The sequence below is a fragment of the Leptodactylus fuscus genome, chromosome 3 (assembly GCF_031893055.1).
Source record: "Leptodactylus fuscus isolate aLepFus1 chromosome 3, aLepFus1.hap2, whole genome shotgun sequence".
NCBI classification, from domain to species: domain Eukaryota; kingdom Metazoa; phylum Chordata; class Amphibia; order Anura; family Leptodactylidae; genus Leptodactylus; species Leptodactylus fuscus.
The window spans coordinates 71,367,858-71,388,030 of record NC_134267.1 but is presented as its reverse complement, the minus strand read 5'-3'; positions in this window follow the sequence as shown (position 1 = coordinate 71,388,030).

Here is a 20,173-nt window from a genome sequence, read left to right as displayed (position 1 = left end):
TTTTTTGGCTACCCACTGTACAAGAGACTGCCATTGTAATGGCAAAACACTGACAAATCCATATACACAGTATCAGAATTGTTGCCAGTCACATTAAGCATGGTGAAGTAAATATGCAGCACCTCTCAGACACCCTACAGTGGATAAAGTAGCACCCTTGACAGTCCAGAACTCCTGACACTGGCAACCTTGGCATGCTCCTCAAACACGTTTTCTTCAGCAGTGCTCAAAATGAGCTGACGTCTGTGGAGAAAATCTAATACATATGCAGATTTTCTTCACTTCAAATTTATGCTCAAAGCCTACAATTACACAATTCACTTCGCCAAACAAGTCTATTTTACCGCTTTCATCCTTGACACCTTCCACTCCCTCCTTACTTCCTCCTTATGACAAAGGTGTCATAGACCACAGTGCTCAAGACATGACCATGTACTTCAAAGACAAATTCGACAACCTCAATCAGGAGAAAACCCAATCTCCAAGCAGTATCAGTCCCTCTCCTACCCTTGCTCTATATTGTGAACTCTTATTATTTGATCCAGTAACAGAAGAAGTCCTCTTGCTCCTTTCTTCTTTTTGACCAACTACTTGCACAAGTGATCTTATACTGACATACCTCCCCTGCTGTAACAACTTACCTTACTAAAGGAAAATACGGGGGGGGGGAGGGGAAGGGGAACAAGGAGAGAAGGGGCACACTATACAAAGATGAACAAAAACAGCAGAACAAACCGTAAGATTCAAGTGCAGCTGAACCAATATACCAATCTCCATCGTGCGAATAGACAGCACTTTGTTAAGCCATACCAGGAGAGGGGGGGGGGAGTCATAGTCTTCCATAACCTAGGGATCACTGCAACTAACAAAAATCCGAGGAGTCTGCGGGTAGGCTTGCGGAACTTCCGGGGAAATATGGAAGGAAGTAGCGGGGCCGGATCGTCCGCCAAGTCGATTCCTGTCACTTGTGCAATAACCTGTCTGACTCCAGTCCAGAAGGGGAGCAGAAGAGAGCAACCCCACCAGATGTGTGCCATCGTGCCACGGTCCGAGAGGCATCTCCAGCATCTATCTGAGACCGAGGGGTAGATACTATGAAGCAGTGCGGGGACCCTGTACCATCTAGAGAGAATTTTGTAATTGGTCTCCTGCGCCTTACATGAAATAGAAAAATTATGACATGCACTAAAGGCCAGTGACCAAACGTCAGGGGGCAAGGAGATTCCCGATTCCCTCGCCCAACTACCAGCAAAAGAGGGTGGCGAATCCCCCACCTTGTCTGACAAAAGACCATAGAGGAGGGAGATGGTGTGAGAGGGGTTGAGGAGGAAGTACAGAGGCGCTCGAAAGGCCGCAGGGGTCTATGGAGGTCCCGCGAGGACCTCAAGGAGAGGTAGAAGTGAGATAGTTGGAAGTACTGCCAATGGAAGGCAACAGTATCAGGGCAGGACGCTTGTACCAGGAGTTCGGGGCAAGAAATGAGAGAGGATGTTGAGGTGACCTGCTCTAATTCTCTAATTCCACCACATTCTGAATTTCTTTTATGGCTACCTAGTACATCGTACAAAATATTAAATGATATTAAGAACTACAATTTGTCCTGCAAAAATGAAGCACTCATGCGGCTATGAGAACAGAAAAATAAAACAGTTATGGCTCTTGTCTACTGCATCTGAATCCATTTACTACTGAGCACTGTGTTAATACCAATGTTAGAAATAACAAATCCATGCCTTCTTCCTGGCAGGGGGCAGAACACTCACTATCTTCACTTTGCTTGAGATATTTATGATTCAGCCTCTGTTTTTCATATTTTCTACTGACACCTGCCTGAAACTTCCCCCACTTCTCGGAAAGTCTGCATAAACTTCATTGACAATATCTACATGTTCACCAGTCATCTATCCAAAACAGTACGCAGTCTGAATGTGTGCGGCCACAGTTTAATTAGAGACTTTAATTGGATTCAGTCTGAGTCAATTTTTCTCTCTTCTTTTCCTTTTAGATGGTTGTAATGAACAGTTTTTTTTATCCTTTCATCCCTGACTGCTTTCCTAGATGCATCTGCCTCACTGGCATTGTCTCCTGTAACGGCCATTACTGATCTGGAGAGTAGAGCCAGGCAGCACATGAAGAGGACACAGAGCTTGCACTCATCACTGATTCTCAGTCTGAAGCGCCAAAAAAAATTATGATCAGCAGATTTGTCATGAATGTAACAAAGTCATCAACTAAGTATAAGTACAGAAAACGTGACTACAAGTGCAATACCAGTCTGATACGGATTTATATTTATTGTAAATTAATATAATATAGTGTGATGAAAAGTCAACTTTGTGTGGTTGACATTGTTATATTTGCTATGTTGGTCTTCTATATTATATCTGCTGTGGTGGTCTTCTATGTTATATCTGCTGTGTTGGTCTTTTTTTACCCTTTTTTTTTTGCTCAAAAGTTTCAATGCTGTGGCGAGCAGAGAGACATTATACAAATGATTTTGCTCCCAAAGCTGAAACATGTCACTTGTACTATTCCTGAACTGTTTTTCCACAAAGGGTGACATTCTAAACACAGAAGCAAAAAGGAAGGGGGCACTCACTAGATCTTCATATCATAAAGGCACCTTTATTCCAATTTCCAATATAAAAGCAGCAGTACTTCCTCTGGCCACTGTCCTTGATGTCTACCTTCATAATGGAAACTCATGTAGGAAGTTGGCTGTCCCTGTTCTCCAGCATCCTGAATTCCAGGGTTGCCTGACTCTTCCAGGCCTTTACCTCTACTTTGTGACTGACCATCTGAGATATGTATCACCAGCCCAAGACCAACACTATATTGAACGGGATAGTCTGTGGGTCTCATGGTTCTCTGGCTAGTTCGAGAGGACCTATCCCTGCTCCAGGGAAGACTGCTACAGCCATATAAACTGGCTCAACAGATGTGGCAGTCCACCAAAGAGTTTTGGAGTTTCTGGCCGGCAACATTTCACTCTTATATTGTAATTATGCATACTTCATTATATGGTATATTCTGTTTTGTAGATATAGACACAGGCTGCTAATTTAGTGAATTTTGTGTGAAGGAAGTGACATCACTCCTATGCACAGTAATATAGGGGGAATACAATACAGAGAAAATACTCAGTAATGAGCTCCTGGTTGCTAAGTAGTCAACTTATATGCAAAATTTCATTGAAAGAACTGTGATGTAGGCTATTAGCATAAACTGCTGGATGGGCCCCCAGAACAAATTCCCCTGATGAACCCTAGCACTTCAGTCTGACACAGCTACAATTAGTCCCTGTTGCTGTAATATTGTGTTTTCAATGGAACCTGTAATTCATTCCAGGGAATCCCATTTTGGAAACATGCTTATGGGATCATTTATTTAGCAAAAGTATCAGTAGTAGATGTCAATCAATAGCTCCCCACATTTAACTATTCTATTATCAGATCCATCAAGACATACTAGTATGTAATTTATAAAATTTGTCATTGCTATGAATGTGTACTAAAGTAGTGTTGTGAGCAAGTATTTGCCCCTTACAAATTTCTTTTGTTTTTGCTTTTTTTGTCAAAAATTTATTTTGGTTTATCAAACTAATTGCAATACTAGACAAAAACAATCTAAGTGAGTACAAAATACAGTTTTTTTAATGATGATTTTCTTTCTTAAGAGAAAAAAGTGTCCAAACCAACCAGGCTCTATGTGGAAAAGTAATTTCCCCTAAAGCCAATTACCGGTGTGCCATCCTTGGCGGCAACAACTGCAGTCAAGCGTTTGTGACAATTGGTAATAAGTAGAGATGAGCGAACAGTAAAATGTTCGATATTCGATATTCGTTTCAATATTCGACTACTCGAATCGAATATCGAATCCTATTATAGTCTATGGGGGGGAAATGCTCGTTTCAGGGGTAGGCAACATTCGATCAAATTACACTTACCAAGTCCACGAGTGAGGGTCTGGCTGGATCCTCCGAGAAGTCTTCTCCGTGCACCATCCCCGTGGCATCTTCCGGCTCTGAATTCACTCTGCCAGGCATCAGGCCTGGGCAGAGCCGACTGCGCATGCCCGCACTACAAAAAAATGGCCGTTTACAGTCAAAGTGGCCATTTTATTGTAGCGCAGGCATGTGCAGTTGGCTCTGCCCAGGCCCGATGCCTAGCAGAGTGAATTCAGAACTGGAAGACGCCGCGGGGAAGCTGCACGGAGAAGACTTCTAAAGGTAGGAGAAGAACCAGCGTTGATTGGCCGATTGTATAGCATTCGGCCAATCAATGCTGGTTCTGCATCGAACTTTTTCATTCGAATAGCGAGTGGTACTCGATCGAGTACGAGTATTTTGAATACCGTAGTATTCGATCGAATACCTACTCGATCGAATACTACTCGCTCATCTCTAGTAATAAGTCTTAGAAATCTCTATAGAGAAACTATGGCCCACTCTTCTCTGCAGAATTGTTTCATTCAGCTACATCGGAGAGTTTTTAACCATGAACAGCATTTCAGTCAAAGTCCAGATTATGATTAGGCCACTTCCAAACCTTTTTTTTGAGTCCTTCAGAAGTAGACTTGCTGGTGTGCTTCATCATTGTCTTTCTACAGAACCCAAGTACGCTTGAGCTTAAAGGGATTCTACCATTAAAAAACTTTTTTTTCTAGGTAACACGTCGGAATAGCCTTTAGAAAGGTTATTCGTCTCCTACCTTTGGAAGTGCTCTCCGCCGCGCCGTTTGTTCGAAATACCGGTTTGTACCAGTATGCTAATTAGTTCTCTCGCAGCGATGGGGGCGTCCCCCAGCGCAGGAGATGCGATGGGGGCATCCCCATTGCTGCTCGAAAACCGACTCCAGCGCCGCCTCTGTCTTCTTCTGCATCCTCCCCTTCCTTCTTCAGCTGGATGTCGGACGCCTGCGCAGTACGCTCTGTTCGGCGAACTTCGCCGAACGTACTGCGCATGCCCGTGGCCATAGTGCCGACACCGCAAATTCGCTGAACAGAGCGTACTGCGCAGGCGTCCGACGTCCTGCAGAAGAAGGAAGGGGAGGATGCAGAAAAAGACAGAGGCGGCGCTGGAGTCGGTTTTCGAGCAGCAATGGGGATGCCCCCCATCGCATCTCCTGCGCTGGGGGATGCCCCTATCGCTGCGAGAGAACTAATTAGCATACTGGTACAAACCGGTATTTCGAACGAACGGCGCGGCGGAGATCACTTCCAAAGGTAGGAGACGAATAGACTTTCTGAAGGCTATTCCGACGTGTTACCTAGAAAAAAAAGTTTTTTAATGGTAGAATCCCTTTAAGGTCACAAACTGCTAACTGGACATTTTCCATCAGGATTTTCTGGTAGAGAGCAGAATTCATGTTTCCATCAATAACAGCAAGACACCTAGGTCCTGCAGCAGCAAAGCAACCCCAGACCATCATACTACCACCATGTTTGACCGTCAGCATGATATTATTTCTCTGAAATGCTGTGTTAGTTCTTAACTGAGGCAAGTGAGACCTGCAGTGCTTTAGATGTTATTCTGGGTTCTTTTGTGACATCCTGGATGAGTTGTCGACGTGCTCTTGGAGCAATTTGCTAGACTGGCCAATCCTGTGAAGGTTCACTACTGTTCCATGTTTTCTCCATTTGTGGTTAATAGCTCTCATTGTGGTTTCCTGGATTCCCAAAGTCTTAGAAATGACATTGTGTAATCTTTTCCAGACTGATAGATGTGAATTACTTTGCTTCTCATCTGTTCTTGAATTTCTTAAGAAGGGAATAATGTTTGAGATATTTTAGCCTACTTCGTGTTGTCAGGCAGGTTCTCTTTAAATGATTTCTTGATTCTACAGGTCAAGCAATAGTCAGGACTTGGTGTGGCTACTGAAATTGAACTCAGCTTTAAAAAATGTGGTTAATCACAATTAATGTATTGGGGGGGGTAATTATTTTTTCACATAGGGCACAGGTTGTTTAGGATTAGAGATGAGTGAACAGTAAAATATTAGTTTCGAATAGCACCTCAATATTCGACTATTTGAACGAATATCGAATCCCATTATAGTCTATGGGGGAAAAAGTTCGTTTCAGGTGAAACCCAAATTCGACTCAGGAGGGTCACCAAGTCCACTATGACACCTCAGCAAATGATGACAACTCCTCTGGAATGCAACTGGGACAGCAGGGGAAGCATGCCTGGGGGCATTTAACACGCCCAAGTCACAGTTTTACCCCACTATCACAGACTATCAACTAGACACTTTCCACTCTCAAAAAAACCTCTATGAAAGTGGAAAAAAAACCTGAAAACCTTCTTTTCTCCCAAATTGTATGTACAGAAACCTAAATTTTAAGCTAAAGAAACATTAGCATGCACTCATCACAATCCCTGACTTGATAGCTGCATTAAGCAGGGCACCGCACTGAACAGGACTGAGTACCAGAAACAGGTGTTACAATGGCTAGCGGATAATGCTTACAACTCTTTATTCACCAGCCAGTCAGCAACTACCTCAAGTCCTTTTCCTTGCCAAGAGTCTGGTCCTCTTTCCTCCCAACATGCCCAATCTTCCCAGCACAGTCATCCCATATTTCCCCCCTCCCAGGAGATGTTTTCAGGTCCTTTAACTGCTCCTCACTCTGTCCAACCACTTCACCAATCCCAGGAGCTACCAGATGACTTTGTGTGTCCTGATGCCCAAACACTGGAGCATCCGCCATCTCTGGGTGATTTATTTGTTGTGGACCAGCAACCCGTACTCATTGACGCCAGTGCTGCCACTGAAGTCCACACCACCAGCCAGGTCACCTCCACATCTGCCTCTGACACTCTGTGGAGTTCACCCTCACCTGTCCCTTTTCCTGCCTCTGCTCCTCTCGCCTGCACCATCATGTGCCTCTTCCCAGCAACTCCCCATCTCCCAGGCCTTTCATCACCAGCAGAAGTACAGCGCAACCTACCCACATGCCCAAGCCTTCAACAGCCTCATCTTAAAACTGCTGGCCCAGGAGATGTTGCCGTCCCAGCTTGTGGAAACTCATGCCTTCCGTGACCTGATGGCAGCTGCGGCACCTCGCTATGATGTCCCTAGCCGTCGCTACCTCTGTTGGTGTGTCATCCCCATCCTCAGTGATGCCAGTGCTGCCGCTGCAGTCCACACCACCAGCCAGGTCACCTCCACATCTGTCTCTGACACTCTGTGGAGTTCACCCTCATCTGCCCCTTTTCCTGCCTCTGCTACTCTCGCCTGCACCATCATGTGCCTCTTACCAGCAACTCCCCATCTCCCAGGCCTTTCATCGCCGGCAGAAGTACAGCGCAACCCACCCACATGCCCAAGTCTTCAACGGCCTCATCTTAAAACTGCTGGCCCAGGAGATGTTGCCGTCCCGGCTTGTGGAGACTCATGCCATGACCTGATGGCAGCTGCGGCACCTCGCTATGATGTCCCTAGCCGTCGCTACCTCTGTTGGTGTGCCATACCCACCTTGCGGCAGCACGTGTCCCCTAACATTAGTCAGGCCCTGAGTTCCATGCTTTGCTTTAAGGTCCACTTAACCACCAACGCATGGACAAGCGCCTGCGGTCAGAGACACTGCTTCTCTGTAATGACAGGCTGGGTGAATGTAGTTGAGGACGGGCCTGGGGTGCAAACTGGGGTGGCCTAGCTCCTCTCCCAGCCCAAAATTCCTGGCAGGGCCTCTCTGAAAGCCTACTCCTCTGCTGCAACCTCGACCACACCTGCGACCTGTAAGTGCTTCAACACTGGGGTGTGGAGACGTCAGCAGGTTGTGCTGAAGCTCATCAGCTTGGCCGACAGAAAAACACACTTCCCCTGAGGTTAGGGATGCCATCCTCGATGCAACAGCAATGTGGTTTTCCCCACTGCACCTGGGCCCAGGCATGTTGGCGTATGTGATAATGGCTGGAACCTGGTAGCAGATCTGGAGCTTGCCAGACTCAAACATGGTCCACACATGGCCCATGTTTTCAACTTGTTGGTGCAAAGGTTCTTTGAAAGCTACACCATTGTGCCTGATATACTGGTGAAAGTGCGGCCATTTTCGTAAGTAAAAAGTAGCCTCTTCTAGGCTGAAAACATCCAGAGTACACTCTTGTCATCTTCGCACTGCTGGCTGACGGAGGAAGACGAGGGGGATGAAGTGGAATTTCATGTCACTGTCCCACACGAGGCTTGAGGGGAAGTTCAGTGCATCCCATTGCTTCAGCACGGATGGTGTGAAGGGGAGTGGAAAATGGAGGAACTGGAGAGTGACCCTTACAGTTGGGGGCAGCAAAGTCATGCCAAGTAACACTCTGGCACACATGGCTGACTTCATGTTGGGTTGCTTTTCAAGAGACAAAGGCATAGTTTACATCATGGAGAGGAAACAATACTGGATTTTTTAAATCCTCGACCCCCAATATAAGCAAAAAATCTCATCCTTCGTTCTGATAGGGGAGAGGAAAAATCGTATAAATGATTGCCACAAGCAACTGGTGCAGATTATGATGGAAATCTTTCCGTAAACCCTCGCTGGCAGCAGAGAGGAGATTTCCTCCAAGAGGCTAACAACTGCCATCCGGTCCACAATCACCAGTGGAACACTCTCCAAGGTCTGGGACACGTTAATCCCCCCCCCCCCCCCCCGGCCAAACTACCACCACTGAGGGGCCTAGTGTCATCAGGAGGGAAAAGTATAGGCGCATGTTGCGTGAGTACCTGTCCAATCACAGCCCTGTCCTCTCCGATCCCTCTGCGCCTTACACATATTGGGTGTAGAAGATGGACCTGTGGCCCTTGGGGTGAGTGGAAGCTTCCCCCAGCTGAGGTTTGGGTGAGTTTGGCAAGGGGGTGCAAGTACGCCCCGCAGTTAGCCTTTTTGGTTACATAGTTACATAGTAGATGAGGTTGGATAAAGACATTAGTCTATCAAGTCCAACCTATAACCCTACAATCCCTACAGTGTTGATCCAGAGGAAGTCAAATAAAACCCATGAGGCTTATGCCAATTGCCCTATTTCAGGGGAAAAAATTTCTTCCCGACTCCAAATCTGGCAGTCAGTATAAAAACCCTGGCTCAACGTCTCCTTAAAATCATGGTGGCATAGAGTGTACACAATGAACCCCAACTGTCACTTGCAGAGCCACTCTTCTACTTGTAACTGCATGATAGAACCTGCGTGTCTATGTTCTCTTGAAAGAATATGCAAATCTGCCTTCCATGATGTAATTAGGAAGACAGTTGCTGCCTCAGTATTGCAAACCAATAGAGGGCGCTCACTGGAATGTGCAAGCCTGTCATGACAGGATTCCAGTGAAATAACCCAATAATGGCTGTTCCCTTTAGCATCATGCCCGACCTTCCAAGAGTCCTTTGTTTTGCAATGACGCTGGGATTATTACCAGGTATAGTCTCTCAATCGAGGACAGCTGTTTCGATCTACTTGGATCTCTTCAGCTCGATGTAGAGAGGACTATAACCTGGTAGAGGTGAGAGGCTTAGACAGGGTTAAGGGGATATTGTCACTCCTTAGGGAGAGACCACCATGTAGGTGTGTGGAGACTTGTTAAGCCTTTAGCACTCCACTCTACAAGGAACTATGGGAAGAATATGCAAATCTGCTTTCCTTGATGTAATTAGGAAGACAGTTGCTGCCTCAGTATTGCAAACCAATAGAGGGCGCTCACTGGAATGTGCAAGCCTGTCTTATGTTAGGATTCCAGTGAAATAACCCAATAATGGCTGCTCCCTTTAGCATCATGCCCGACCTTCCAAGAGGCCTTTGTTTTGCAATGACGCTGGGATTATTACCAGGTATAGTCTTTCAATCGAGGACAGCTGTTTTGATCTACTTGGATCTCTTCAGCTCAATGTAGAGAGGACTATAACCTGGTAGAGGTGAGAGGCTTAAACAGGGTTAAGGGGATATTGTCATTCCTTAGGGAGAGACCACCATATAGGTGTGTGGAGACTTGTTAAGCCTTTAGCATTCCACTTTGCAAGGAACTATGGGAAGAATATGCAAATCTGCCTTCCATGATGTAATTAGGAAGACAGTTGCTGCCTCAGTATTGCAAACCAATAGAGGGCAGATTTGCATATTCTTCCCATAGTTCCTTGCAAAGTGGAGTGCTAAAGGCTTAACAAGTCTCCACACACCTATATGGTGGTCTCTCCCTAAGGAGTGACAATATCCTTTTAACCCTGTCTAAGCCTCTCACCTCTACCAGGTTATAGTCCTCTCTACATTGAGCTGAAGAGATCCAAGTAGATCGAAACAGCTGTCCTCGATTGAGAGACTATACCTGGTAATAATCCCAGCGTCATTGCAAAACAAAGGCCTCTTGGAAGGTCGGACATGATGCTAAAGGGAGCAGCCATTATTGGGTTATTTCACTGGAATCCTGTCATAAGACAGGCTTGCACATTCCAGTGAGCGCCCTCTATTGGTTTGCAATACTGAGGCAGCAAACCAATAGAGGTCTTCCTAATTACATCATGGAAGGCAGGTTTGCATATTCTTCCCATAGTTCCTTGCAAAGTGGAGTGCTAAAGGCTTAACAAGTCTCCACACACCTATATGGTGGTCTCTCCCTAAGGAGTGACAATATCATCTTAACTATGTTCTCTTGAGTTAGAGACAGATTGAGGCCCCTGCATTTTAAGTTTATGCCCCATTCTTTTGCTTCAGCCCATAAACAGAGATGTTATTTTGTGCTCATTAGTGCCAATTGAGCCGTGCCACCCCCAGGATTAATTCTTTTACCCCTCTTTAGGAGTTGGCACTTGCTCCAGCAGCATATACAGTGCAGTGCAGTGTAGAGCTGTGTGTGTGACAGGAGGAGTAGCTGGAGGGATGGTTGGCAGTAGTGTAGAGCTGTGTGTGTGACAAGAGGAGTGGCTGGAGGGATGGTTGGCAGTAGTGCAGAGCTGTGTGTGTGACAGGAGGAGTAGTTGGAGGGGCCACACGGTGGCTCAGTGGTTAGCACTGCAGCCTTGCAGCGCTGGGTCCTGGTGTTCAAATCCCACCAAGGGCAAAAAAACATCTGCAAGGAGTTTGTATGTTCTCCCCGTGTTTGCATGGATTTCCATCCCATATTCCAAAAAAGACATACTGATAGGGAAAAAATGTACATTGTGAGCTCTATGAGGGGCTCACAATCTACATAAAAAAAAAAAAAAAGGAGGAGTAGTTGGAGGGATTGTTGGGTGTAGCAGAGCTGAGCTCTGCTTCATCTCTGGTGTCCGGAGTAGCCGAGCTGAGCGCACGGCCAGCTCTGCTTCATCTCGCCATAGGAATACATTGACCAGCGTTGATTGGTCGAATGCCATACAGAGGACAGCATTCGGCCAATCAACGCTGGTTCTGCCAGAGGAGGCGGAGTCTAAAATCGGACCAGAATGTAAACTGCTGTGGATGGATCTTAGACTCCACCTCCTCCGGCAGAACCAGCGTTGATTGGCCGAATGCCCCCTGCCTCAGGCAGCATCTTAGAGTTGTTGAAGGCGGGGGAATGATAAACTATGTTTGCAGTACATATAAACTGTGTAAACATTGATCTATTATTTTATGTGTTTTGTGTGTGAATGTACTATTTTAGCTGCAAATATGTTTTAGTGCATTTTTTAAAAAAAATAAAAATATTTGTGTTTGTCACAAAGTTACATGAAGGTGTGTAATCCCTACATTTTATGGATGATACTTTTTTAACATTTCCAGCTTCAAAGCGGATTTTGTTCCTTCCAGTTCTGGTGATTTTCTGAAGTCATATGCATAGAAGTGTAGGACTTAGTGATATGAATGAACTCTGCACATGCTGAACTCTTATTTATAGGAGGTTTGGTGCATATAACTTCTTATTTGGTTTCCACTTTTAGAAACTAATATAAATTTATTAGCATTTTTGCTTTTTATGAAACATACACGTTGAATCAAAATTTCATGAAGGTGCCATATACAGTGCCATTTTGACAATTCTGCAGGTGTCTAATTTCAGAACATATATAGGTATGGGGGTTAGTATGATTTTGTTTAATGTTGCTATTTTGGCTTTATTTTTCCATCTCAGAGGTGCAAAGTATTCGGAGACCCCCTGGCAATGAAAGGGTTAAAGCCCAACCTTTGATGGCATATGTTATCATAGGTCATCGATTGGCCTTTCATCGCTATTAAAGATACAACTAAAACTGAATCCTCTCCAAATAGAAGTTTATATATTAAAATATAATCCAGATGACAAATAATAAATCTTTTAGCTATTTATAGCATGCTTATAAGTTTTCCTGATATCATGTCCTTTCTTAGTTTTACATCCCCAAAGGATTTTGTTATACTGGGAACCAGGAGTTATAGTATTGGACAGGAAGAGAGTGCAGGAGTCAAGGTATAGGAGCACTGCAGCAGTCCTGGCTGTTACCTGAATAGGAGCCGTTTGTACACACTCCAGTCCACTGCAGCTGCTTTTGACATGATGAAGACTACATTAAAGATTACATGTGAGTTGTTTCTACCATCTCTTGAGTCCTTCAATTCTGTCTACATCATCAATGGTACCCCAACCATACAGGAGATTGGTACCCCAACCAGACAGGAGATTGGTACCCCAACCAGACAGGCAATTTTACTATAGAGTGTGCCCCAGGGGAAGCTAGCAATGACACCAACATCCCAAGTCACTCATCACTCATCACTGTCCAAACTCCAAGGTGTGTTTTTGAGAATGCTTTGGTTAGACACATTGTACTTCGTGTTAGTGGTAAACTTTTGTCATTATTTTTTACATTTACTTGTGAAAAAAAAGGAAATTTGGTGAAAATCTAGAAAATTACCAGTTTTCAAAAAGTGAAATTTTCTTCTTGTCAGACAGTCAGACAGTCCTATGAAAAAGTTTGGGCACCCCTATTAGTCTTAATCATTTTTAGTTCTAAATATTTTGGTGTTTGCAACAGCCATTTCAGTTTGATATATCTAATAACTGATGGACACAGTAATATTTCAGGATTGAAATGAGGTTTATTGTACTAACAGAAAATGTGCAATATACATTAAACCAAAATTTGACCGGTGCGAAAATTTTGGTACCCTTATCATTTTGTTGATTTGAATACTCCTAACTACTTTTTACTGACTTACTGAAGCACAAAATTGGTTTTGTAACCTCCCTGAGCTTTGAACTTCATAGCCAGGTGTAGCCAATCATGAGAAAAGGTTTTTAAGGTGGCCAATTGCAAGTTGTTCTCCTATTTGAATCTCCTCTGAAGAGTGGCATCATGGGCTGCTCAAAACAACTCTCCAATGATCTGAAAGCAAAGATTGTTCAACATAGTTGTTCAGGGGAAGGATACAAACAGTTGTCTCAGAGATTTAACCTGTCAGTTTCCACTGTGAGGAACATAGTAAGGAAATGGAAGACCACAGGGACAGTTCTTGTTAAGCCCAGAAGTGGCAGGCCAAGAAAAATATAATAAAGGCAGAGAAGAAGAATGGTGAGAACAGTCAAGGACAATCCACAGACCACCTCCAAAGAGCTGCAGCATCATCTTGCTGCAGATGGTGTCACTGTGCATCGGTCAACAATACAGCGCATTTTGCACGAGGAGAAACTGTATGGGAGAGTGATGAGAAAGAAGCTGTTTCTGCAAGCACGGTACAAACAGAGTCGCCTGAGGTATGCAAAAGCACATTTGGACAAGCCAGCTTCATTTTGGAAGAAGGTCCTGTGGACTGATGAAACAAAGATTGAGTTGTTTGGTCATACAAAAAGGCGTTATGCATGGCGTCCAAAAAAAAACAGAATTCCAAGAAAAACACTTGCTACCCACTGTATAATTTGGTGGAGGTTCCATCATGCTTTGGGGCTTTGTGGCCAATGCCGGCACCGGGAATCTTGTTAAAGTTGAGGGTCGCATGGATTCCACTAAGATCAGTAGATTCTTGAGAATAATGTTCAAGAATCAGTGACGAAGTTGAAGTTACGCCGGGGATGGATATTTCCGCAAGACAATGATCCAAAACACCGCTCCAAATCGACTCAGGCATTCATGGGGAGGAACAATTACAATGTTCTGGAAAGGCCATCCCAGTCCCCAGACCTGAATATCATTGAACATCTGTGGGATGATTTGAGAGCAGGCTGTCCATGCTCGGCGACCATCAAACTTAACTGAACTTGAATTGTTTTGTAAAGAGGAATGGTCCAGAATACCTTCATCCAGGATCCAGGAACTGATTAAAAGCTACAGAAAGCGACTAGAGGCTGTTATCTTTGCAAAAGGAGGATCTACTAAATATTAATGAATGTCACTTTTCTATTGAGGCGCCCATACTTTTGCTGTTAGTACAATAAACCTCATTTCAATCCTGAAATATTACTATGTCCATCAGCTATTAGATATATCAAACTGAAATAGCTGTTGCAAACACCAAAATATTTAGAACTAAAAATGATTAAGATTAATAGGGGTGCCCAAAACTTTTTCATAGGACAGTATTTGCACCACACAAATTAGTTAATAAATATCATTTACCATATGTCTTTCTTATATTGACATCATCTTGAATTTATTTTGGTTGTTAAGTTTCGCAGCAGTTTTCCAAATTTACTAGAAAATCTCCCCAAGGCCTATATATTAAACCCCCCAGAAAGTTTATACATTGACACACACATTTGTGGATGAAAAACCCGTGGCTGTGCCTGTGACATATCAAGTTCCCTCTGCGTCCAAGAGAGAGTGTTCCTCCACTTCCTCCTCTTCCTCTCAAGGAGTGCCAGTTCCTCTACCATGATGATCTTTACCTGGATCCTGATTCTCTTCCATCAACACAGAGCGATGACGTTGACTGTGAGATGGGAACTGTTCCCCACAATGTTTTTGACATCACAGCAATTCCGTTGCAGATTTTTTTCTGCAATGTGCAGATTGGATTAGCCAGAATTCCATCCACTTTGAAGGTAATGTAATACGTAGCATTTTTTGCCGCAGCGCTTCCATATTCGTAACGTGAGGCCCCCTACCTTAAACTATTTATTGTCTGGGTGAAGAAAACCTGTAAAACAAACAAAACAAGTGCTGTTTTCCTATTGTCAGCAGTGACATGGGATGCTAAAGGGAAGAGCCCTTCCAAGTGACCTGCTTTCTGAGGTTAACTCTTCTTATTGATTGTAATACATACAACCCAAATAAAAAACTACCATCTGTTGTTTGTGAGTGTTTTTAAGCATTCTGCTACCCGATCACTCCTTTACACAAAATCATAAATTCTGTCCATATCTAAGCACCTTATGTGTATTCAGGTTTACAGGCAACGTTCAGCTAATAGATTAATGGAATAAAGAATGAGAACTGAGAATTGTGTGAAATAAAGATGAATTGGCTTATCTTTTTTCTTTTCCTTTTTACTTGCAGCCTGTGCATATTATGTGATTATTTAATAATTGATGAATGCCATGAATTACAAATTGGTGCCTAGCATTGAGCTCCATCAAAGTATAACAGTATATTTGTAGAACATTGTGCTTTCAGTAAGAGAGTTTTGATTCGGCTGTCTTTGATCTTGAATAAATTCTCCTGCATTCATGTTCAGACAAGCTTAGCCTGAGGTTGTTTCAGGCATCTGTTATGATTGCTCCTTTCTAAAGCGTATTTTCTCATTTCTATGTATTTGTGTATTTTTCTATTGATTAGGCAATAGACTTGCATTTGTATTTCACTAAATTTTCCATCACATAAATACAAAGACGCATTGACAATAAAATGGAATCTAGAGAAAAAATTAAAGAACCTCAGATTTACTAGTGTAACAGTGTAAACATAGGCTGTCTCAAAGTGCGCCAGATTTAACACAGTGACTGATGTCCAATATTTAATCTGGTATCTCTCTAGACTGAGTAATCTAAATTCACACGGCCGATGACCAAAGGAACTATTGACCATTAATTTCTATGGGCCTATACACATGACTGTGAATTACGTGATCCCGTGTGTGGGCTGACAGTCCAGGCTACAAAATATGGAACAGGTCCTATTCCTATTTTCAATGAATAAGAGCCGCAGAAGCAGGGCAGGTGCACGGGCGGCACATGGATGATGTGCTAATGGCAGCCAGTTAGCACATGGTCGTGTGCAGCCGACTTTATTCAGCTGCTTGTTTGTGTCAGTGTGCTATAGGAATCTCAGAGCCACACTGACAATACGTTCAGCACCACTATGTGTATACAATAGTAAACATGAGAGCTGAAAGGTAAGCATAGGAGCGTGTACTCTTATGATTCTAACTGACACTGGTAATTCTGTCCCTATGGTCCTGCCTGTTAAAACCACACCCAATGTACTCACCTGCAGAAAACTCAGACTTTCTGTGAAAAGGGCAATGCATTTCTGCTGCAGTTTTTCCCGCAGCGCTTTTTTGCTCCGGCAAGCTATTTGGGCCCTCAGCCTTCAGGAGGAAGTCCATCTCCCACACACCTGTCATTACTGATACCTGTAGTTGAAGCACGCCTGTAGAGTAGAGATGAGCGAGTAGTGTTCGATCGAGTAGGTGTTCGATCGAATAGTACGGTATTCGAAATACTCGTAATCGATCGAACACTACTAGCTGTTCGAAGTTTAATGTTCGATGCAAAACCAGCGTTGATTGGCAGAATGCTATACATTCTGCCAATCAACGCTGATTCTTCTCTTACCTTTCTGAATTCTTCTCCGCGCTGCGTCCCCACGTCTTCTACCGGGTGAAATTCACTCTGCCTAGGCATCCGGCCTAGGCAGAGCTGACTGCGCATGCGCAGTCGGCTCTGCTCAGGTGTCAGGCCTGGGCAGAGCTGCATGCGCATGCGCAGTCGGCTCTGCCTAGGCCAGATGCCTAGGAAGAGTGAATTCCACCCGGAAGAGGATGCGGGGACCCTGCGCCCGGAGAAGACTTCAAGCAGAATCCAGCCCGACTGTCACTCGTGGACTTTGTAAGTATGATTTTAACGAATGTTGCCTACCCCTGAAACGAGCATTTCCTCCCATAGACTATAATGGGGTTTGAAATCCGTTCGAACAGTGTGCAGTTGTTCGAATCGGATTTCGAACCTCGGACACTTTAGTGTTCGCTCATCTCTACTGTAGAGTGCACTTTGGGGGAGAGACAGTTTCCATGTTGTTTTGTGACCTCTAGGAACTATTTTATGATCCAGCTAATTTTTGAATCATTGGACCTCCCACCAAGATATTACATATTCTCTATCCACCTTGATAAGCTTCTTAAAGGGATCCTATCATTGGATACCCTTTTTTTCTGACTAATACGTAGGAATAGCCTTAAGAAAGACTGTTATTCTCCTACCTTTAGATGTTTTCTCCGCACTGCCGTTCGGTAGAAATCTGGGTTTTCTTCAGTATGCAAATTAGTTCTCTTTCCGCACTGGGGGCGGTCCCCAGCGCTCAAACAGTACTGGGGGTGTCCCCAATGTTGTGAGAGAACTCTCCAGTGCTGCCTCTTTCTTCTTCTGGAATGCCTTCTCCCTATGTCTTCTGTCCTGGGTTTCAATCTTCTAGGCATGTGCAGTTGGCTCTGGCATCGGCCCTCAGTGAGCTCTGACACTGACTGCCTTTGATTGGAGTTCAAAATCACACCCCCTGCCTGACACTGCCCTTCTGACATTACAGAGCTTAAATAATATATTGGGCACAAAACTAACTGCATTTGTTGCTCGGAAATGGTGGGGGCTAGAGAAAAAAAATTCCAACTGTGCTGGAATACATAAAGCAATATGAACATGACTATGTGTAGTGTACGGGTCAGTAAAAATGGCACGGATGACACAAGGATTGCTAACCATGTGTCATTTGTGGTTTTTACTGACCTATACTTTGAAAAAGAATTCACAAAGTCACAAGTATGAACAGGATTCGGATCTGCTCCATATTTTGCAGCTCTTCAATTCCAGCTGAAAAAAACTACAACCATGTGTATGGCCTTGTTTGGTTCAAGCCCTGCCTTATTCTTAATGAATCTGCTGACAAGAACAAAAAAAGCTAGACTGCAATTTGCCAAAATGTACATGAGTAAGCCAAAATCCTTCCGGGAAAAAGTCTTGTGGACAGATGAGACCAAGATAGAGCTTTTTGGTAAAGCACATCATTCTATTGTTTACCAACAATGAAATGAGGCCTGCAAAGAAAAGAACACCATACCAACAATCAAACCTGTATGAGGTTCAAAGATGTTTTGGCGTATTTCGCTGCCTCTGGCATTGGGTGCCTTGACTGTGCACAAGGCATCATAAAATCTGAAGATTACCAAAGGATTTTGGGCTGTGATGTAGGGTCCAGTGTCAAAAAGCTAGCTTTGGGACCTAGGTCATGAGTCTTCCAGCAGAACAATGACCCCAAATATATTTCAAAGAGCACCCAGAAATGGATGGGAACAAAGCACTGGAGAGTTCTGAAGTGGTCAGCAATGAGTACAGATCCAAATCCCATTGAACAACTGTGGAGAGATTTTAAAATTGCTGTTGGGAGAAGGCACCCTTCCAATATGAGCAACCTGGAGAAGTTTGCCAAAGAAGAGTGGTCCAAAATTCCAGTGGAGAGTGTAAGAAGCTTGTTGTAGGAAGCGATTGATTGATTACACTGTGCAACTTCTCCTTATGACCATTAGGCACATTACATCCATAAATTGTGCCCTCTTTTGTATATCACCCTCCTTCTACAGAATTTTTCCTTGACTATATGCTGACCAATTGCTACTTTGGGCATTAAAAGGTTAAAGGGAACCTGTTACATGGAAAATGCTGAACTATCTGCAGGTAATATATTATAGACCAAAAGGAGCGGAGCAGATTGACAAGTTGTGTGAAAACATTCAGTATAACCTGCTACAAGGTCCATTAATGTGACCACCTGTCAAAATCCAGAATAACCACCTTTCGCAGTGACCGCTGTGAGATGTGCAGGAAGAGAGGGGATGTTGTGATGATGTTCACTGGGATGTTGAGCCATGCCGACTCCAGTGCCATGGTCAGCTGCACTAGGTTACGCGGTTTAGCATCCATGGCGCGAACAACCCGATCAAGGTGGTTCCACAGATTCTCAATTGGGTTCAAGTCTGTGGAATTTGCTGGCCAAAGGAGTATGGTAAACTCATCATAGTTCTCCTCGAACCACGCAGTACACTGCGAGCTTTATGACACGTTGCATTGTCCTGCTAGTAGATGCCATCATCCTGAGGGAAAACAATTCGCATGTAGGGGTGAACATGGTCCGCAAGGATAGATGCATACTTGTGTTGATCCATCGTGCCTTCCACAATGGTGAGTGCACCCAGATGGCTGATGACACGTGCCTTCTGCAAATGGTTATTTAATGTTGACTAGAGATGAGCGAGTACTGTTCGGATCAGCCGATCCGAACAGCACGCTCCATAGAAATGAATGGATGCACCTGGTACTTCCGCTTTGACGGCGGCCGGCCACTTAACCCCCCACGTGCCGGCTACGTCCATTCATTTCTATGCGAGCGTGCTGTTCGGATCGGCTGATCCGAACAGTACTCGCTCATCTCTAATGTTGACGTCAAAAGTAGGCAGTGGTCACATTAATATGACTGGACTGTGTATACAGCCATCAAAACTTCTGTTCTTCCTATACGCTCCTATAAGGAAAATGTTTGTTTTTGTACTGTGCTAGCCAGTGGGTAGGAAATATAAAAAACAAAAACGTGAGAGTCTTCAGTAGTTGATACCTTTTGTAATGGCTAACTAATAATGATGACAGATTACAAGCTCTCAAAGCTCTCGGCTCCTTCCTCAGGTAAATTTAAATCCTTCAGAAATTGTTTTTAAATTTACCTGAGGAAGAAGCCGAGAGCTTCGAAATCTTGAAATCTGTCATCATTATTAGTTAGCCATTAAAAAAGGTATCAACTACTGAAGACTCTCAAGTTTTTTGTTTTTTATATTATGCTCCTATAGTGACTGAAAGCTGCTTCTTTATTTCCAGCCATAAAGGTGATGCTGTCAGTCACATATAGGAGCACCTCCTTTACCTGTCAGCATAGGAAGAGCTGAGATTGCAATGGATAAATAATAGATTATAATGAATGTTTTCACACAAAACGATATCAATGGCTCAGCTCTATCTGCTCTATAACAGCATTTTTCATTTGACAAGTTCACTGTCATTTCCCCCTTTCC